General features: G+C 43.4%; 1 long non-coding RNA gene across 2 annotated transcripts; it reads right to left on the bottom strand.

Moving 5' to 3' along the window:
- Positions 1-864: 864 nt before the first annotated feature.
- Positions 865-20430, bottom strand: LOC131742494 (uncharacterized). Of its 2 annotated transcripts, none has more exons than XR_010838052.1 (3): positions 20288-20430; positions 3654-3816; positions 865-1560 (listed from the first exon to the last, which is right to left on the bottom strand). It is a non-coding gene; the product is annotated as an uncharacterized lncRNA (long non-coding RNA). The 2 variants fall into 2 exon arrangements; XR_010838057.1 differs by lacking the exon at positions 20288-20430 and adding an exon at positions 5935-5970.
- Positions 20431-20663: the final 233 nt, after the last annotated feature.

Consider the following 20663-nt stretch of genomic DNA (forward strand, 5'->3'; position numbering starts at 1 on the left):
GTTTTTAATTATCTTATTAATTATTTTAATTGTTTATCGTGGAATTTTCCATTTAGGAGAGTTAGGAATCATCTCCAATGTATCAGTTCGGATTTTTTTCTATTGCAAGTTACAGAAAACCCACTACAAACTGGTGTGAGGAGGAAAACAAAACAGGGATGGAGAAGAGGATTTCCTGGACCTCGTGGCTAAGAGGCCCCGGTGGAGAGCAGACGCGAAACGCGGCTGGATCCTGGGCTTAAAAAAAGTTCTTTCACTGTCCTGCTCCCCATGGCAAGATGGCGGCAGAATTAAAGGCACCTGCTCTTCTAGCAGCTGGGATGAGTCACGTGCCAATCCCGACACAGTCGCGCTTGTCTAGGGCCTGCGGGGTTCTGAGAGCTTTGGCGATAGGTCGCCAGTGACCCCCGGGCTCCCCCTCAACCAGACGGGCCAAGAGGAAGACCAGATTCCCAAACAAAACCCGGACTGGTGACTGAACGGGTGTCAGTCAGCCAAGAACAAACGTCTTGCACACACGTTCCTTATATGTGAATATTTCAGTGAGACTCAGTTCAGGACGGTTACGCTGCAGCTTGTGATTCCTGCTCACCTGGTGGGAAACTCCTCGGATCCAGGCGTTGTTCAGCAGTCAAAGTGGAGTCACCACGGCCAAGGGCCTCTCACCGCCGTGGCCTCTCCCGTCGCGGAGCACAGGCTCAGCGGCCACGGCTCACGGGCCCAGCCGCTCCGCGGCACGTGGGATCCTCCCGGACCGGGGCGCGAACCCGCGTCCCCCGCATCGGCAGGCGGACTCTCCACCGCTGCGCCGCCAGGGAAGCCCAAGAGAGTGGTTTTAAAACCACTTTTAGGGACTTCCCTGGTGGTCCAGTGGTTAAGACTTTGCCTTCCAACGCAGGAGCTGTGGGTTCGATCCCCCACCCCCTGCACTGGGGGGTGAGCTAAGCTCCCACATGCCTTGTGGCCAACAAACCAAAACATGAAACAGAAGCAATATTGTAACAAATTCAATAAGGACTTAAAAAATGGTCCACGTCAAAACCGAAAAATCTTTAAAAAAATAAAAGCATTTTTAAAGATTTTAGCATACGTTCTTGCTTTCCAACCACTGAAATAAATGTTTCACCTCAACAGAGCATCACGGCGTCTGCGGAAAAGCCCCAGCTGCTAGTCTGGGCTGCTCCAAGGAGCTGATGTTGTCCAATAGGATGGCTGTCCCCTCACTTTCCCTAGACGCCGGGCAGGAATCACTGCCTCGGGGTGGCCATGAGAGCTCTGTCTCCGGGGCACACTGGCTCCTGGGGAGACAGCAGTGAAGCTTCATAACATGTGGCTGAGATCTCCTGCCCCTGGAGGTGTTGGTAGAGGGTGGATGGTTACCTACCAGGGGTGCCGTCGGAGGACCTCTCACCTTGGCTCTCACCTTTATTTGAACAGTGACGCCGTGGCGCGTGGCCCTGGGAGACCAGGAGACGGTCTTGCTGCTTTGGAATCAAAAGCACACCAAAGGGCTTCACTGGTTGGTTTGAAATATTTGCTCTTCTAAACTCTCGTTCATTCCTATTAAGACATACAGAAAAGAAAATTCCAAAGACAAAACAGACAAGAAATCGGAACATCACCACCTTCGCCAGGCCTGCTCCATCCCCCTTGACGAGCATATCACTTGCAATCAACTCTGAAGAGTCAAATGTGGAAAGACCAGGGAGCTCAGTACACACTCACGAAGCCGGTGATATTTGGTTTCTGAGTTTTCCCTTTTTTTTGTATGGTCGCCCCATTTCCAGGGACTTTTAGAAAAATCATCACCTTTGAGTTGTAGATGTTTCACTGACCCCTGCCCTTGGGAAACAAGCTCACGAACTCAGCAAAGTCTGAGAATCTGTGACTGGGGAGGTTTAATGTGCTGACTTGTAAAGGGTGTGAGCTCTGGACGAGAAGGCTGAACGAGAAGGTACGCCTCTTTAATTACAGGATTTACGCCAAGAAAAGTCAAAGACGGTGGGTGGGGTTTGTGACCCTGTCTTTGCCTTAAGTAGAGAAAGCCTTCTTGGTAGCTCTTGAATTTTTTTTTTTTTTTTTTTTTTTTTTTTTTTTTTTTTTGCGGTACGCGGGCCTCTCACTGTTGTGGCCTCTCCCGTTGCGGAGCACAGGCTCCGGACGCACAGGCCTAGCGGCCATGGCTCACGGGCTTAGTTGCTCCGCGGCATGTGGGATCTTCCCGGACCAGGGCTCAAACCCGTGTCCCCTGCATCGGCAGGCGGACTCTCAACCACTGCGCCACCAGGGAAGCCCCTGAATATTTTTTTTTTAACGACCAGTTTGTTTAAGTTAAGAGCCAAATAAGGGTCACGTGTTAACATTCAGTTTCTATGTCTCTTCTAAGCCATGGGTTCCTCCTCTGTTTCAGTCAGGCTCACTTTCTTTCTTTTCCTTGAAATGTATTTGTCATTTTTTCCTGGAAGTTTTCCCACAGTCGGAATCTTGCTAATTGCATGGCACTGATGTTGTTTAAAAGCCTCCCCTGTCTCTTATATTTTCTGTAAATTCGTACATCTAGAGGCTCAATCAGATTTAGGTTCAATTTTTTTGGCGTGGATACTGTGTAAGTGGTTCTGTGTGCTTCCTTCGGGAAGCGTGGAATATCTGTCTGTCTCTGTGTCGCTGGGATTGTTCAGAGGGCTCAGGCCCTGCCAGGCTGACTCATAACACTATAAAGTTCTGTCCATTTTTCACCTAATACTTCTAGCAGCCATCGGTGATCTTTGCTTACACCCGCTATTTCACTGGAGGCTGCAGCCCTGTGATATTTCTGGATCTATGAGACCTGCTTCGCTTCTTAGCTGGAATCTCTCTACAGAGGGAAACCATTTCATCAACTAATGGTTACCCTCAGGTACAGTTTGTACAGGAAGGCCAGACAAGTGTTTGATTCTTTCTTTTCATTTATAAGTTGTTAGAATGATAGGTTGGTTTCTAAAAGAAAAATATGACTTATATCTTCTACTCACAAAACTTCTGAGGCCAGATGTGTGGGATTTTCCGTCCCATTAAGCAATTCTGACACTAACTACCCAAAGTTAGTGCAGACGGGCTAGAGGCACAGTCCCACAAGAGCCTCCCCAGCTTGAGAGGCTAGCTGCAGATCCCGGGTACCTGTACTTCTGACCAACCAGCTATAAATCGGAGATACCCACAACCCCCCCGCCCCCTCAGCTTGATCATTTGCTCTCAGAAGTTAGGGAAGCACTTACTATCACCCATTTATGATAAAGGCCACAACTCAGGAACAGCCAAAGGGACAAGGTGCCCAGGTACGGGGGCAGGGGCGGAGCATCCATGCCCCCCACTCCCAGCACTCTGACGTGCTCACCAACCAGATGCTCTCCAAAACCTGTTGTTCAGGGTTTTTACGGAGGCTTCATTTCTCAGGCGCGATCGATTAAATCATCGGCCATTGGTGACTAAATCCATCTCCAGCCCCTCACCCCTCCCCTGAGGTCAGTGGCTGGCGCTGAAACGTCTGACCCTCTAATCACCCCAGCCTCCCCTCAGTCCCACGCTTAGGGTCTTTTCTAAGTCACCGCGTTAACATAAACTCAGGTGGGGTTGAAAGAGACTGGTTATAAATAAGCAAAGAGGCCTCATTTTACCCGATCACTCAAGAAATTCCAAGTGTTTCAGGAGCTCTGGCCAGGAAGCCAGTGTAGACACCAAATACACATTTCTTATTATGTCACAGTTCCCTGGCATCCTCCGTGGGTGACTCACGATTCCTTCTTTCCTTTTCTTTTTTTTGGTCATTATGAAATCCATCTACATAAAAGATAAACATAAGAAAGGCTAAGTAAAATGATTTATTACATTCCTTTTCCAATTTTTTACATTGTAAAAGGAAATCGATCCCACATCCTACTGTATAACATATTTAAGCTACTACGGTGTCTTAATCCGTTCCAGATGCTCTAACAAAATACCACAGACTGTTGTTCTGTAAACAAAAGAAATTTGTTTCTCATAATTCTGGAGGCTGGGAAGTCCAAGATCAACACCGTGCCAGCAATTCGGTGTCTGGCCAAAGTCCAGTTCCTCATTCATAGACGGTGCCTCCTCACCGTGTCCTCACATGATGGACGGGGCGAGGAAGCTCTGTGGGGCCTCTTGTATGAGAACACTAATCCCATTCATGAGGGCTCCACCTTTGTGACCTAAGCACCTCCCAGTCTCACCTCCTAAGACTACCAAGTTGGGAGTTAAGATTTCAACAGATGAATTTTGGGGCGACACAAACATTCAGATTATAGCATATGTTTTTTTTTTAAGTAACTGAAAGGTAAACTAAATACTGATTTTTTTTACTCACAAGATGAAAATTATAATTATAGACGTACAAATTGATACTTGGCTATTTATAGAAAGCAAGTGAGGTTAAGTTGCAGCAGCCATATTCATAGTGAAATTTTATTTGACTTAGGAAATGTAGCATCTTCACGTTTCTCAAAGTTGAATCCTAATCCAGAAATATCTGTAATGCTTTTTAGGAATAATCCAGGTGGCACACTTATCTAAATCTATTACCTTTCAGAGAAACAAGCTAACCAAGCTTGTGGTGCAAGCTTTTGTACGACCCACTCTTATAAAAAGGAGATACTGGGGCTTCCCTGGTGGTGCAGTGGTCAAGAATCCGCCTGCCGATGCAGGGGACACGGGTTCAATCTCTGCTCCGGGAAGACCCCACATGCCGCGGTGCAACTAAGCCCGTGCGCCACAACTACTGAGCCTGCGCTCTAGAGCCCACGAGCCACAACTACTGAGCCCACGTGCCACAACTACTGAAGCCCACATGCCTAGAGCCCATGCTCCGCAACAAGAGAAGCCACCACAGTGAGAAGCCCCGATGACGCAACGAAGAGTAGCCCCTGCTCGCCACAACTAGAGAAATCCCGTGAACAGCAACGAAGACCCAACGCAGACAAAAATAAATAAATAAATAAAATTTTAGAAATAAATAAATAAATAAAAAGGAGATACTCCAGGTGTAGGAACAAGAAAGTTTAAGGTGGAGAATATTAGGGGCCAGGAACTTCCTTTGGTTCTTATCTTACCCAATGAGAATCTGCAAACAGCTCCTGTTAGCAGCTCTCTCTACTCTGAGAGCCACCAATTACCTTAAACTGGAAAATAAATTCTCATCGTTTAGTTGGTAACTTGGTAGATTATTACATCCTTGTAAATCATTCAAATATTTTTGATGTGCCAAGGCCTACAAAGGTGTTGGTGACAAAAAGGGGGAAATTCAGGGTCTCTACCCTCAAGGAATTACAGCAGGTGAGGCAGACAGGAGACAGGCAGGCAATCTTAGCAAAGGGCTCTGATAAAGCCTCCGTGTGATTCTTTTTCCTCCAAAATAAGTATTACATAATAATCCTGAGTGGAAACGTGTATCTTGTATTTGACAGCATTTCTCTGACGCGCCCCGCCCGCTGGTCTTTTGCTTAAGCAACGTCTCCAAGGGGCACACACACAACTGCATCCTCAGCTCTTTGACACAAATCTGGGCTGTCGTGTAGCAAGCACTTCTGACAGCGGGTCCTAGCCCAGCTGCGGGTCTGCCTGCATCGCCACATAAGGGCTTTCCCTTTTCCACCTTAGAATTCAGGGGCAGGTCACAGCTGCACAGATGTAAACGTTAACTTAAGTGGTCACTGAAAACCAGCGTTGGTTTCCAAGCTTTTTTCCATTTTTTTTTTTAAACTCCAGACCCAGTATTTAAGTGAAATCACCCCTTGGTAGAAAACTGAAGGCTGCTACCCACATTCCCAATTTCCAGGCGCCTCTGCAGAACTCCGGCTGTTTTTCAGAACACGGACTTCAAGGATAAAAATTCAAACATAAGCAAAAACCTTAAACGTGAAATTTCTTGCAAAGGCTTACGTTCATGCTCTTCAAGAACATATATCTTCTTGCTTCACATAATAATAATAATTATTATTATTTCTATTTTATAGTGCTTTTAACTTTCGGAAATGTTTTTCTATGAATTATAGCAGATTTTTGTGGTCTGGTTCCCCCCCCCCTTTAAATGCAGTTTTTTCTAATTTCATGGCCTATGTCTAAGAAGAAAATTTGATATTATTACCTATTCATGGATTTTTCTCACTGTTTAAGCAATGTAGCCTTTTGACTAAGAAGATCTCTTTTAAGCAAGTATGACTTGAAACTTATTTTCCTTAAGCCCAGTTATTATCTGATACTGACCGATCCACCCACCTGCAAAAAAGAATTAATCAACATATTAACATACGCTATAATAAAGATAAAATCTCCAATTCTTTAAAAGACTTTTATATAATCTTTCAGACTATTTATAATCTATTTTAAAACGGTTATTTTAATTCCCACAGTATACGATTATACTATCAAATTGAAATTTAAGATTTTTTTTTTTTTTCAAAACTGTTGCATTTATCACTGTGGAGGGATTACCACCAAATGCTAACTGGTCATGGAGTAAGGGAGGGATGTGCTGAAGTGGATTAAAGTATTCAACCCAATTTGTGAAACCACACTGAATGTATTTCCATCGCAAATTAAGATTTTTAAAGTACAGAGGTTCTTGGGTTGTAGCAAACGATGAAAAGTCAAAAAGGGAAAGGGATTCAGCCTGCAATGAATCACCACACAAGATGAGAAAAGTAGAAACACCCACCAGATTTCATTATTTGATGGAAGAAAAGACACAACGTTCCTCTATTTTACAGTAGAGGACAATTAGAAGATGTAGGAATGGCTTGGTAGAATGGAGCAGTTTTCTTCTGAAGACAGTTATTTAACTTAAGGATGGTCTTAAAGCCAAGAACTTCTGTACTTAATTCTAAGAAGTCCCCTTGCTGAGACAAACCATTTAAACGAATAACCTTCTTTTTTTTTACGACTAGAAACGCTTGTTCGCTGCAGGGGATACAGATGAACGAAAAGATAAAAACCAACATAAGCTCACCTTCCAGGAAGAGCTACTATTAACACTTTAGAAAGCTTTCTTGAGATTCACATACCGTACAATTCACCCGTTTTAAGTGTATAATTAAATATTTTAAGATATAGGTACCGGGTTGTACAACCATCACCACAATATAATTTTACAACATTCCATTACCCCAAAAAGAAACCCATTAGCCATCATTTCTCATTTTCCCTCACCACACAGTTCCCCCCTACTCAGCCCTAGACAACCACTGATCTGCTTCCTGTCTCTGTAAATTTGCTTATTCTGGACCTTTCACGTAAGTGGAATCACGATATGTGGTCTTTTGTGACTGACCTCTTTCACGTAGCTTAATGTTTCCAAGATTCATCCAAATTGTAGCATGTATCAGTACTTAATTTTTTACTGCTGAATAATATTCCAATGTATGGATACGCGCCACTTCTAAAAATCCATTTATAACGCATTGCGTCGTTTCCACGTTCCGGTTGTCGGCAATAATGCTGCTATGGATATTCCTGTACAAGTTTTTGTCTGAACACCTGTTTTTGAGGCTCTTGGAGTGTAGGAGTAGAATTTCTGGTGAAATACATGGTGACTCTATGCTTAACACTTTGAGCAGCTGCCAGACTGTTTTCCAGAATGGCTGTGTACCACCGTACACTCCCACCAGCAATGTAAGAAGGTTCCAGTTTCTCCATATAACACTTTTTACTGTCTGTCATTTTTCTCTTTTAAATAGCAATCCTAGTTGGTGTGAAGTGGTATCTCCTTGTGGTTTTGATTTGTATTTCCCTAATAAATAATGGTATTGAGCGCTTTTTTCTTATGTTTATTGGTTATTTGTATATCTTCTATGAAGAAGTGTCTATTCAAACTGTTTGCCCTTTTAAAACTTGGGTTACTGGGCTTCCCTGGTGGCGCAGTGGTTGAGAATCCGCCTGCCGATGCAGGGGACACGGGTTCGTGCCCCGGTCCGGGAAGATCCCACATGCCGCAGAGCGGCTGGGCCCGTGAGCCATGGCCGCTGAGCCTGTGCGTCCGGAGCCTGTGCTCCGCAACGGGAGAGGCCACAACAGTGAGAGGCCCGCGTACCACAAAAACCCAAAAAAAAAAAAAAAAAAAAAAAAAAAAAAAAAAAAAAAAAAAACTTGGGTTACTTTGGGCTTCCCTGGTGGCACAGTGGTTGGGAGTCCGCCTGCCGATGCAGCGGACACAGGTTCGTGCCCCGGTCTGGGAGGATCCCACGTGCCGCGGAGCGGCTGGGCCCGTGAGCCGTGGCCGCTGAGCCTGCGCGTCCGGAGCCTGTGCTCCGCAACGGGAGAGGCCACGACAGTGAGAGGCCCGCGTACCGCAAAAAAATAATAATAATAAAAAAATAAAAATTGGGTTACTTTTCTTTTTATTGTTGGGTTGTCAGACTTCTTTATATACTCTGGATATAAGGCTCTTGTCAGATATATGAATTACAAATCACTTCTCCCAATCTGTGAGCTGTCTTTTCACTTTCTTGACATCATTTCTAGCACAAAAGTTTTAAACTGATCTATGTTTTTTTTCTTTTGTCCCTTGTGCTTTTGGTGTCATATCTAAGAAGGTTTTGCCTAACCCAAGGTCATGAAGATCACTCCTATGTTTTCTTCTAGGAGTTTTAAAATCTTAGCTCTTACATTTGAGTCTATCCATTTTGAGTGAATTTTTGTGTATGGTGTGAGGCAGGGACCCACTTTCATTTTTTGCATGTGGATATCTGGTCCCACCACCATTTGCTGAAAAGACTATTCTTTCCCCTATTGAATTTTCTTGGCACCCTTATTGAAAAACAGTTGACCATAAATGTAAGGATTTATTTCTGGACTTTCAATTTTATTCCACTGATCTAAATGTCTACTATTAATATTTGCCAAAACTCCTCCCTCTTTTTTTCTGGGTATTTATTAATATTTTTCAAAAACAATTGGATCGTACTAAATACAGTTTTTAACTTTTTTTTAAAGAAATCACTAACATCCTCTCATGTCATTAAATATTCAACATAACTTTTAATGGCTACCTTTAATTCCATTGTACAGATATACAATATTAATTTAATTATCTTTTGGTGACTATTTAGGCTGTTCCCACAACAACATTATAATCAAATGATGTAATAAAAAAATACGCCCCAAATACACCTTATGTGTGTCAGTAATTAGTTTATAAGGAAAAAACCTAGAGTGGGAATTGCTATGTAAGAATATTTTTAAGTCCTTGATACATACAAGAGCTTAAGCATCCCTCAGTATAGACGGAGGTGACTGTTGTGAAACCTTGACTAATTCTGAATTCACATTTTATCATAGACTTACACAAAGAGGGACATCTCAAAACTAATAGTTTTTGATAGCTTGACTTAAAGTCAAATAACCAACTCTTCCCCATGTCTTAAAAATTTCAGTTTAATGTTATTTTCTTCTCCTGTATGAAGTACTGATTTGTTTTGCTGCACTAGGTAAACTGCCACTGAAAGTGAACGTTTCAAATGAAGCAACTGAACGAAACCCCCAAGGTTTGTGGCAGGTGTGCTGAAGTTAACCCCACAGTACAGAATCTAAGTTGGATACGATGCGAAAGGAAGACAGAAGATGGCACACATGTTGGGAGAAAATAGAGAAATTAATAAACTAGTGGTCCCAGTGTGGTTGAAAAATGATCACGGCAGGAAAAGTAGGGCAGGGAAAGCTGGGAGGAAGGAAGATTATTGCCAGATAAAGGAATATCTGAATTGCCGCTCTCAATATGTCCACTGCTGAGAAATTTAGAGTTGCCTTGGAAAAACTTAAGATCTCTTGAGGGGACTTAGCTGGTGGTCCAGTGTTTAAGAACCTGCCTGCCAATGCAGGGGATGTGGCTTCGATCTCTGGCCCGGGAAGATCCGACATGCCGCGGAGCCACCAAGCCTGTGCACCACAACTACTGAGCCCACGTGCCCCAAGTACTGAAGTCCGTGCGCCCTAGAACCCGTGTGCCACAACTACTGAGCCTGTGTGCCGAAACTCCTGAAGCTCGCGTGCCTAGAGCCCATGCTCTGTGACAAGAGAAGCCACAATGAGAAGCCCGCACACCACACAACAAAGAGTAGCCTCTGCTCCCTGCAACTAGAGAAAGCCCGTGCAGCAACGAAGACCCAATGCAGCCAAAAAATAAATAAATATTTTAAAAAGAAAAAAAAAAAAAAGATCTCTTGAGAATATAATGTCCCAGAAACAGGCCTAATCTTGAAAGGGACAGTCCACGCAGCATCTTTCCCTCTGGAAAATGGACGCACACTGGAAGCAGGTTTCTAAGTGTTCCAACGGGCATGGCTCTTGTATGACGTCTTCAGAGTATACCAGCTTTGCAGTGTTTAATCTAATGAAAACTGTATGTACCTCCCTTCGCTAAGGTCTACATATGCAGACTTCATAGTGTAGGGGAGCAAAATTTCCACCCCAAAATGTCTCTTTGGGATATGGATTATTTTGAGCTGAAAACAATCAAGGCCCAAGAGACTCGGGAAGAAACTTTGACCTTCCCCCAGCTGTCTAAAAGAATCTCGATAGAGGGCCTGTTCCCCAGACAGAGCTATCGCCAGAGATCTCTGCAAAGAACACGGGCCGGGTGTGGTGGGGAAGCCGGTAGGGCCTGGAGACCAGAGTCTACTCTGTCCCATTGTGTCTGCTGGCTCAGCAAACACTCGCTCACCAAGCATTTGCTTTTCCATCTCCATGTAAATTGCCTTCCTCCCCCCCTTTGAGGTCCCAAACCACTACCCCCAACTTCCTCTCTTGTCTTTAGTTGAAGACGGTATTTAAGGTGAGGGCTTTGGCCGTTTGGGGGAGTTACTCAGTTTTTGTGGATCTCTCCCATTAAGACATGTTATGAAACTTTGCGTGATTTTCTCCTGTTAACGTTTCATGTCAATTTAATTCTTAGACCAGCCAGAAGAACCTAGAAGGGTAGAGGGAAATCTCTTCCTCCCTGACAATCGCTCAGTACCAGTCTATTTTTTCTAACCATCCAATGACTTTGTAAGTTCAAGTTGTTTTTTTTCTTTGATGTGGACCATTTTTTAAGTCTTTATTGAATTTGTTACAATATTGCTTCTGTTTTATGTTTTGGTTTTTTGGCCGCTGGGCATGTGGGATCTTAGCTCCCTGACCAGGGATCGAACCTGCACCCCCTGCATTGGAAGGCGAAGTCTTAACCACTGGACCGCCAGGGAAGTCCCATAAGTTCAAGTTTTAGGATGAAGTTTTAGATTTGTAACACACACCTACTTTTAAGTAGACATCTCCTAATTTGGCATCCCAGAAGCCTCACTGCCAAGAATTATGTAGTTCTGTGAATACATCTGTGCCAGGAGTTTGGGCGGAGGAATAATATGATTTAACTCTAAGATCACTAACTCTACAATGGGATCAAGATTAGGAGGAAGATGTTTCTAAAATTATTAACAATAAAATACTTATCATGCTATGGTGTGTATTAAATTCATCTCTATAAAAGCTTTAATCTTCCTGCTCTGCTCTATGGTTAGAATAAAGCAACTCGAGTGTCAACCATGGTTCCTTTCTTTCACCCTCCACATCCAGTCAACCAGGGCGAGCTAGTAAATCTACTTCTCATGCATTTCTTGACTCCGCCCACTCCTCTGTATCCCCATGGCCGCTACCTGGGTTCAGGCCACCATCTGCTCCAGCCTGAATTACTGCCTCAGCTTCCTCCCTCATTTTACCCCCAACAATCTTTCCTCCACATTGCAGCGTGAATGAGAAATAAACCACTGCTGCTGTGTGCCGCTGAGACGTGGGGTCACTTGTTACTGCAGCGTAACTTGGCCCAAGCAGATGATACCTAACTTCTTTCAGTTCCTTGGAGGTGCCATACTCTCACTTGGGGCCTTTCCTTCCTCCTCTTTTTCCTGTTTCAATTGTCCCAATTTATCTTTGGCCTTTCAGATCTCGGCTTAGATGTCATTTCCTCTGGAAGGCCTTCTCTTTCTCCCCATGTCTGGTTTGCGTTCCCATCCTACACACTCTTCTGACATTCTGTACGTCCCCTGTCACAGCACTTACTGTGTAATTATCGCCCCACCTCTACTGTGAGACAGAGACTGTTCTTTCTTGTTCATCATTGTATTCCTACGCTTGCCATGTGGTAGATGCCAGAAATCCCTTGAATGAGTAAATCAATTTTTAGAACTTGAAGATTTTGTCATAGTGTTTATGGGGAAAAGTCACCGAAGGCAGAAAGTAGTTGAGTCCAAGTTGTGGTCTGATTCATTGCGATGATACAAGTGAAAAAAATATCCATGGCAGCCAAATGCTACCAACCTGTGCTTTCCTGTCTTCCCCTCGATGTAAGTTATATGGGTTTCCAAGCCTCCCATACTAAAAGAATAAGGAGTAATATATATATATGTATAACTGAATCACTTTGCTGTACAACTGAAACAAACACAACATTGTAAATCAACTATACCCCAATTAAAAAAAAAAAGGAGTAGCTATAAACGAACAGGCGTGAGACTGAAGGTCCCCAGAATCAGAGAACGATAGGCATTATTGTTTCTGTACCTGTCTGAACAGCACATGAGGATAACATACAGGTCAGCTCACATTCTTGCAGCATTTCCGGTTCTAAGACACAGCCTAAGGCAAACTCTTAGCATGGTTACGCAGGATGTACGCATTCCACAGCTCTTGTCCAACTGAGTCACCCTGGATAGTTTCCTGTCCCTCCCTGCCATAAAGCATAAAGCACAAGAGCAATGCATTCATCACGCCATCTGTGATTCCCACGTGAACTACCATAGGTAAGGCTTTCCGCGGTCCCACAATTAAAAGACCATCCGAAAACCACGTCGGTGAAGACTTTTTGTGCAGAAAGCAGGAGTCGCAGCTTAGGTTAATTAGACTGTGCTTGGTGACACCCAAGAGGAAATCTGACTCTGAGCTCATTACTAAAGAGCATACGGCAGGGTAGAGCCACATGTGTGGCCTGAGTGGTTCTGAGGTTGACTTATTAACCCCAGAAGATGAAGGGCTTGATGTTTAACAGTAGGCTTCATGTAGCATGCCTAACTCACGTGCAGAAATGAGTTTAACTCGCTAGGCTATACATTAAGAATGAAACATCCCATATGTAAAAACTGCCTAGTTTTTGAAAAAGAAAAACAGAAGAAAAAGACTGACTAGTTTTCTGAAAGTCATAGTAAGAATAGGCATGTATACAGCAAGGGTCCAAATCTTCTATGAGAAAACTGATGAGTGTCAGGCAGGGCGGGGTTATGCAACACGTATTAGCTTGAGCTATTTCTGAGGTTTCCAAAGGATTAGAAAGTGCTGGGAATGCTAGAAAGGATGGTTAGAACCAGGTCCCTTGATTGAAAGTTAAGGGGACATGGTTTTAGGCCCAATGTAAAGAAGAACTTGTGAACAGAGTCTAAGGGATTTAGGAGACAGACCTAAGCTTCAGTTCCTGCTCTTCCACTACTACCTGTGTGACCTTGGGCAACTTAATTACCTGTTTCTTCATTAGTGCAATTTGGATAAAATACCTACTTTATAAGATTGTACTGAGAATTAAACATGATAATGTTTGTAAAATGCTTTGCACAATGCTGGCTAATTAAATGGTAATTACAATCAAGCAGAGATCTCCAATGAAGAACAGGGCTTCCCTGTAAGGTAAGAAGTTCACTGCCTCTAAAAGTACTTAATAAGTCAATTGGTCACGTGCGGTAAAACAATTCCTCCTGTCTGGGTATGGAGAGTGGCAGGGACTATGATTGGACTCTGGTGAATGCATTCAAATCTAAGATTCTAAGACATATTGATGCTTAATTTTCTTTGTACACACTGATTCTAAAATAAAATGGCCCCCAAATACACAAAACTAAAATTGCTGGAACTACAGGGAAAAATGGACAGATCCACCATTTTAATAAGAGATTGACTGACCTATTTTATCTATTAATGGGTGATAGATAGGCATACTGATAGGCAAATCTGAACATGAACATTAGTAAAGATGTAAAAAGTCTGAACTACCAAGCTTGATTTATTTGATACACACCCCTGCACCTATCTACCTGCTGGTGAAATCAACATTCTTCTTTGATTTAGACTATTTCTAAAAATTGACCATGGAACAGCTCATACAGCAAGCCTCAAGGATCTTTGATTCTTTGGCCACAATGCAACAAATATATATGTACAAAACATAAATATATTTTGAATTAAAAAGTCCTTAAATAACTCATGGTTTAAAGAAGAAATAACAATGGACATTTTAATATACCAGAACTGAATAAAAATACTATGTATCAAAACTTGTGGGATACAGAAAAAGCAGTAATTTGAGGAAAACTTATAGCCTTAGATGTTTATATTAGAAAAACAGAAAGATTAAAGATAAATAGGCTAAACTCATTAACTGAAAAATAGAATAATCTGAAGACAGTAGTAGAGAGAGAAAAAACATAAATCAGTGAAGTGGAAAACAAACTTGCAATAAAGAGGATCAACAAGGTCAAACGTTGATTCTTGGAAAACGTAAAATGAGACAAACTTTCTGGTGAGATGGAATAAGAAAAAAAATGAGAGAGATCAAGTCATTATTAATGAAAAAGAGACATAATATTATAGATAAAACACATTTTAAAAATATAAAATGAAGAACTTTCTGAAAGTAAATATGAAACAGTTGAAAAGAACACTAAAACATATAACTTAGCAACACTGACCCAAGAATTCCTTAAGAAAGGCTGAATAGTTCAATGACTGTGAAAAACAATAAATCTAAAGGTAAAAATCTTTCTACCCACACACAAAAAACTCGACACCCAGATAATTTATAAGGAGTTCTGCCAAACTTTCAGCAGACAGGTCATTTCAATATTATATAATTTATTCCAGAGAATAATGGAGGAAAAAAAAGAAATATTCCCCAATTCATTCTTTGATGGCTGTAAAACCATGGATAGTGTGAGAAAGGAAAATTACAGATCAACTTTACTTATAAACAAAAACTTAAAAATCCTAAACAAAACGTTAACATAAAGTATCAGATATACAAAATATATTATGGCCAAATTAGGCTTATTTCAGGAATGCAAAGGTGTTTAACATTTGAAAAACCTTTAAATTATAAATATAATTCTTCATATTGCTAGATAAGGGGGAAATGCTTTTGCTGATCTCAATAGATTAAAAAAGAGAGGAAAAAAGCATTTGATAAAATCCAATACTCTGGGCTTCCCTGGTGGCACAGTGGTTGAGAATCTGCCTGCTAATGCAGGGGACACGGGTTCGAGCCCTGGTCTGGGAAGATCCCACATGCCGTGGAGCAACTAGGCCCGTGAGCCACAACTACTGAGCCTGCGCATCTGGAGCCTATGCTCCGCAACAAGAGAGGCCGCCATAGTGAGAGGCCCACGCACCACGATGAAGAGTGGCCCCTGCTTGCCACAACTAGAGAAAGCCCTTGCACAGAAACGAAGACCCAACGCAGCCAAAAATAAATAAATAAGTTAATTAATTTTTAAAAAAATCCAATACTCTTTCATGGTGAAACTTTTAGCAAATTCAGAATGAAACAGAACTTCCTTAACTCGATAAAGGGTATTTGAAAAACCTGCAACACACGTCATTCCTAATGAGGAAACGTGTAAATTAAAGTATTTTAAAACCAGGAACTAGACAAGAATGTCTGCTATCATCACATGTATTCAACCCCGTGCTGGAGATGGTAGCCAGCATGATAAGGTAAGAGAAAGAAAAGGAAAGGAAAAACAAAACTGTCATGACTTAAGATGTGACCCTCTAAACAGAAAACTAAAATTAATCTACATATTATTGGAAACATGAAGAGCATTTAGCAAGGTGGCTAAAATATCAATATATGAAAATCAATTTCATTTTTATAAACCAGCAAATAATTCAAAAACATAAGTTTAAGAACTTCCCTGGTGGCGCAGTGGTTGAGAATCCGCTTGCCCATGCAGGGGACAGGAGTTTGATCCCTGGTCCGGGAAGATCCCACATGCCGCAGAGCAACTAAGCCCATGCGCCACAACTACTGAGCCGGCGCTCTAGGGCCTGCGTGCCGCAACTACTGAGTCCATGTGCCACAACTACTGAAGCCCGCACGCCTAGAGCCCATGCTCTGCAACGAGAAGCCACTGCAATGAGAACTAAGAGTAGCCTCCACTCGTCACAACTAGAGAAAGCCCGCACGCAGCAACAAAGACCCAACGCAGCCAAAAAAATAAAAAATAAACAAATAAATAAAAAGTCAGGGCTTCCCTGGTGGCGCAGTGGTTGAGAGTCTGCCTGCCGATGCAGGGGAAGCGGGTTCGTGCCCTGGTCCGGGAAGATCCCACATGCCGCAGAGCGGCTGGGCCTGTGAGCCGTGGCCACCGAGCCTGCGCGTCCGGAGCCTGTGCTCCGCAACGGGAGAGGCCACAACTGTGAGAGGCCCACGTACTGCAAAAAAAAAAAAAAAAAAAAAAAAAAAAAAGTCACCCAAAAGTCTTATTAAAAAAAAAAGTAAGTTTAAGAAACCACTTATGATAATAACATAAACTGTAATGAATGTAGAATAAATCTGACCAAAGATGAGCAAGTATCTCTAGAGAAAATTAGAAATTCTATAGAAATCATTAAAGAAAACCTAAATAACTAGAGATATATAGCAAAATATTACTATAGGAATTTCAATTCTCCCCCCAAATTGACCTACAGAATTAATACATTTCCAATCATAATCACATCAGGACATTTTTGTGGAAATTGACAAGTTGATCGTAAAATGTATATGCAAGAAAAAAGGGCCAAGAATAGCCAAGGCAACCCTGTAGCAAACTTGCTCAACCGGACAGTAAAATGTATAAAGCTATAGTAATTAAGGCAGAAGGGTACTGGCACAGGGACAGAAAACTAGGAAGAGAATAGTGAGTCCAGAAACAGACATTCACACTTTGGAGCCTTGACATATGACCAGAGACAGTACCGCAGGTCACTGGAGAAAGGATTCGAGTCAATATATGGTGTTTGGACAATTGGCTGGCCATCTGGAAAACAGGAAAGGAAAGGAAATGGATCCCTACTTCATACCAGACAAAACCCAATTCCATATGGATTAATGATTTAAATGTAGAAGGCAAAACTTTAAAACTTTCCCCCCCAATTCTAAGAAATACCTTTCAGATAGAGGGTAGACAAGGACTCTGTTTTCTCTTTGATAGACTTTATTTTCTAGAGCAGCTTTAGGTTCACAGCAAAGCTGAGAAGGTACAGAAATGCCCCGTCTACCTGCTGCCCCTACACACGCCCAGCCCCCCCCGTTATCAACGGCCCCCCAACCAGATGGCATGTTTGCTTCAACGAACCTACAGACATGCATCATCACCCAGAGTCCGTGGTTCACATTAGGGTTCACTCCAGTTGTACGTTCCACGGGTTTGCACAAGGGTACGATGACATGTGTACCCTGTGACAGTGTCACACAGAATGGCTGCACTGCCCTAAATGTTCCCTGCGCTTTGCCCATTCATCCCTCCCTCCCCTCAACCCCTGGCAAGACCAGGATTTTTTTAAGACATCAAAGTTTGCTAATTACAGAGGAAAGGATAGGCATATTGAACTACGCTGAACTTAACATTTGTCTAAAGATAGTATAGCAACAAAGAAAGTGCAAAGATCTGGTACCGGACCCCGGCCTGGGGGTGAGGGGGTTGCTCTGAATCAGCGGCCCGCAACCTTTTTGGCGCCAGCGACCGGTTTCGTGGAAGACGATTTTTCCACGGACGGGGGTTGGGGGTGGTGGTGGGGAGATAGGGTTCGGGCGGTAACGTCAGCCATGGGGAGCGCAGATGCCGCTCACCTACTGCCGTGTGGCCCGGGGGTTGGGGACCCCTGGTCTCAGTGACATTATTGGAACAACTGATGACATTTCAATGTGGACTATATATTAGACGTTGGTATCATATCAGTGCTAAATTACCTACATTTGAAAATCGTTCTGTGCCAACATAAGGAAACGTTGTTTTCAGAGGTGCACGCTGCAACTTACTCTCAAATGGTTCAGCAAAAATAATTTACATATTGTCTCTCTTACACACAAATACAGCAAACTGTGAATCTATGTGAAGGGTACACAGGAGTTCGTTGTATTAGTCCTGAAGCTTTTCTGTAAGTTTGATATTTTTTTTTCAAAATAAGAAGTCCAAATTTTAAAAAATATTTGAAAACACACGCTATAAACAGGGAGAAAATATTTGCAACACGTACAACTGACAGAAGATTGGTACCCAGGATGTCTTTTAAAATAAAAACGCTTAGAAGAGGAAAAGAAACATGAACGAACAATCAGCACATGAAAAAATGTTCCACATTATCAGTAATTAGAGAATGCAAATGAAGACCATAATCTTGTACCAATTTACTCTCAGTGGACTAGCAAAAATTAAGAAGTTTGACCGGGAAGAATGTGGAATAACAGGAAAGGGCTGATCCGTGCTGGCGGTAGAGTATAGATTGTTACCAGCACTTTGAAAACATTTTGGCATCATCGTGTAAAGCCACATGTATACCCCATCCCTCTGACCCAGCCCTGCTACTCCTAGGTTCAAATGAGACAAGAGCAAGAGGTGTGCACAGCAAGGCCCTTGCCAGCCTCGTGAGTATCCCGGAGGCAGGCTCAGGCTTCGTCGGGCATGAGCTTATGTAATTGGAGAAAAATCACAACAAACTGCAAATGTGACAAACCCCAGCAAAGTACCATGTTAGTTTTTTTTTTTTGTGGTACGTGGGCCTCTCACTGTTGTGGCCTCTCCCGTTGCGGGGCACAGGCTCCGGACGCGCAGGCTCAGCGGCCACGGCTCACGGGCCCAGCCGCTCCGCGGCACGTGGGATCTTCCCGGACCGGGGCACGAACCCGTGTCCCCTGCATCGGCAGGCGGATTCTCAACCACTGCGCCACCAGGGAAGCCCCCATGTTAGTTTTTAAATTAACTGTCTCACACACCTCTATACCCTCTTCCTTCATTCTTTTGGCTGCATATGCTTAATCCCCTCTTTATATGACAATGATTTCCATAATATCATTTTCCATAGAGAAAATGAGAAGATTGCCCTTCTTCTAACACAGTTTACTGAACATTTTTTTATTATTAACATTTGGGATGTAGAAAACATGTGTCTTCACATCCAGACAGACTCACTGCAGTTCTGTTATAGGGTTGTGACCTACAAACTCAGGGAATCTGACAAGTTTTACTTTGTGTGAGTCTCATCATTCAAGGAAACATGTAAAGTGCATTTATAAACATATAAGCATGACTACATTCCTGACAGGAGAGAACGCCCAGGTCAGAACTGGATCCTTGACTTACAATTTCACACACCTGAGGTTTTTCAGATTAGCTTCCAGCTCCCTACATTTCAAACTAGGTTTCTGCCCCAACACACACATGCGTCAGGTGCTGGATGCCGTGGGACATTCCAATTCTGATATGGCCATCTGTTCATGCACCTTCCTACCCCGGGGCGAAGAGCAAGAGCCTGACATTACAGACTGCACACCTCACACACACTCTCCACTGGACTCAAACGCATCCCTGAGGCAACCCCCCCTTGGCCCAACCCCGAACGCCTGCAGCCAAGCGTCACCCAAGCTGAAAAGGGCTGAAGGAGGGGGCACAGGAATGTAAAGAGAAAGTGGTCCTCGTCCATCGTGGTTTAAACGTCCTCCTTCTGTAGCTTTTACAAAAACATGTGACCATGGGAACACGCTGACAAGGCTCCTCTTTCGGGTCGATGGGAGAGACCCATGCGAGGGGCCCTGAAACTCCAATTTCACTAGCTTCACGGTCAGTTTGCCTCCAATGATAACAAAATACTGGAGACAAGTGTCCACAGAAAAATGGATAAACAACTGGACATAAACGACTTCACAGAAACGAAAATAAATGTTCTAGAGCTTGCTTACACTTAACAGCTTGGGTGAATCAAAGAAACGTTCAACGATAAAAGCAAATCCCACAAGACTGTGTATCATTTGTATAAGCTCAGAAAGAGAAAAGTCAAACAATATATCCTTAGGGAATGCCTCCACCTATAACAAAACGACTAAGAATGTCAAGGAGAGACAAAGTTCAGGACAGGGGTGGTCGAGGGAAGAAGCGAGGGGTAGAACCCGGAAGCGCCCGTATATATGCTCCATGTGGATAATGTGGAGTCACAGGCTTCCGTTTCCTCAGTGTGCTTTAAAACTTACATATTTGCTCAACATGTGATTTCGTGTGCATCCAGTATTAGCCTGAAAGTGCTGAAGTCCTGGAGCCCCGCGTCCCTCCTTCCGGTCCCGCGCTTTCCCCACCACTTCACTGCCAGCGGCTCGTGAACCAGCTCCAGCGAAGTGCGACCCCCCCGGGACCCCCCCGGCACGTGACTGTCCTAGCCGTCGGGTGGGGCGGGTGGAAAGGTCCAGAGTATCTCACGTGCACACTAAACCTGCTCCGTTAATTCCAGTTATTCGCCGGCTAGCAGCAAATCAGAGTTCGAAGCCCACGGGGCCTCACCCACTCCGCGCAACCTCCCCCCCCCCCCCGCCTCCAAGTTCGCCAACCCCTCCACTCCCACCCCCGTCCCCG

Source organism: Kogia breviceps, chromosome 1, assembly GCF_026419965.1.
Source record: "Kogia breviceps isolate mKogBre1 chromosome 1, mKogBre1 haplotype 1, whole genome shotgun sequence".
NCBI lineage: Eukaryota > Metazoa > Chordata > Mammalia > Artiodactyla > Physeteridae > Kogia > Kogia breviceps.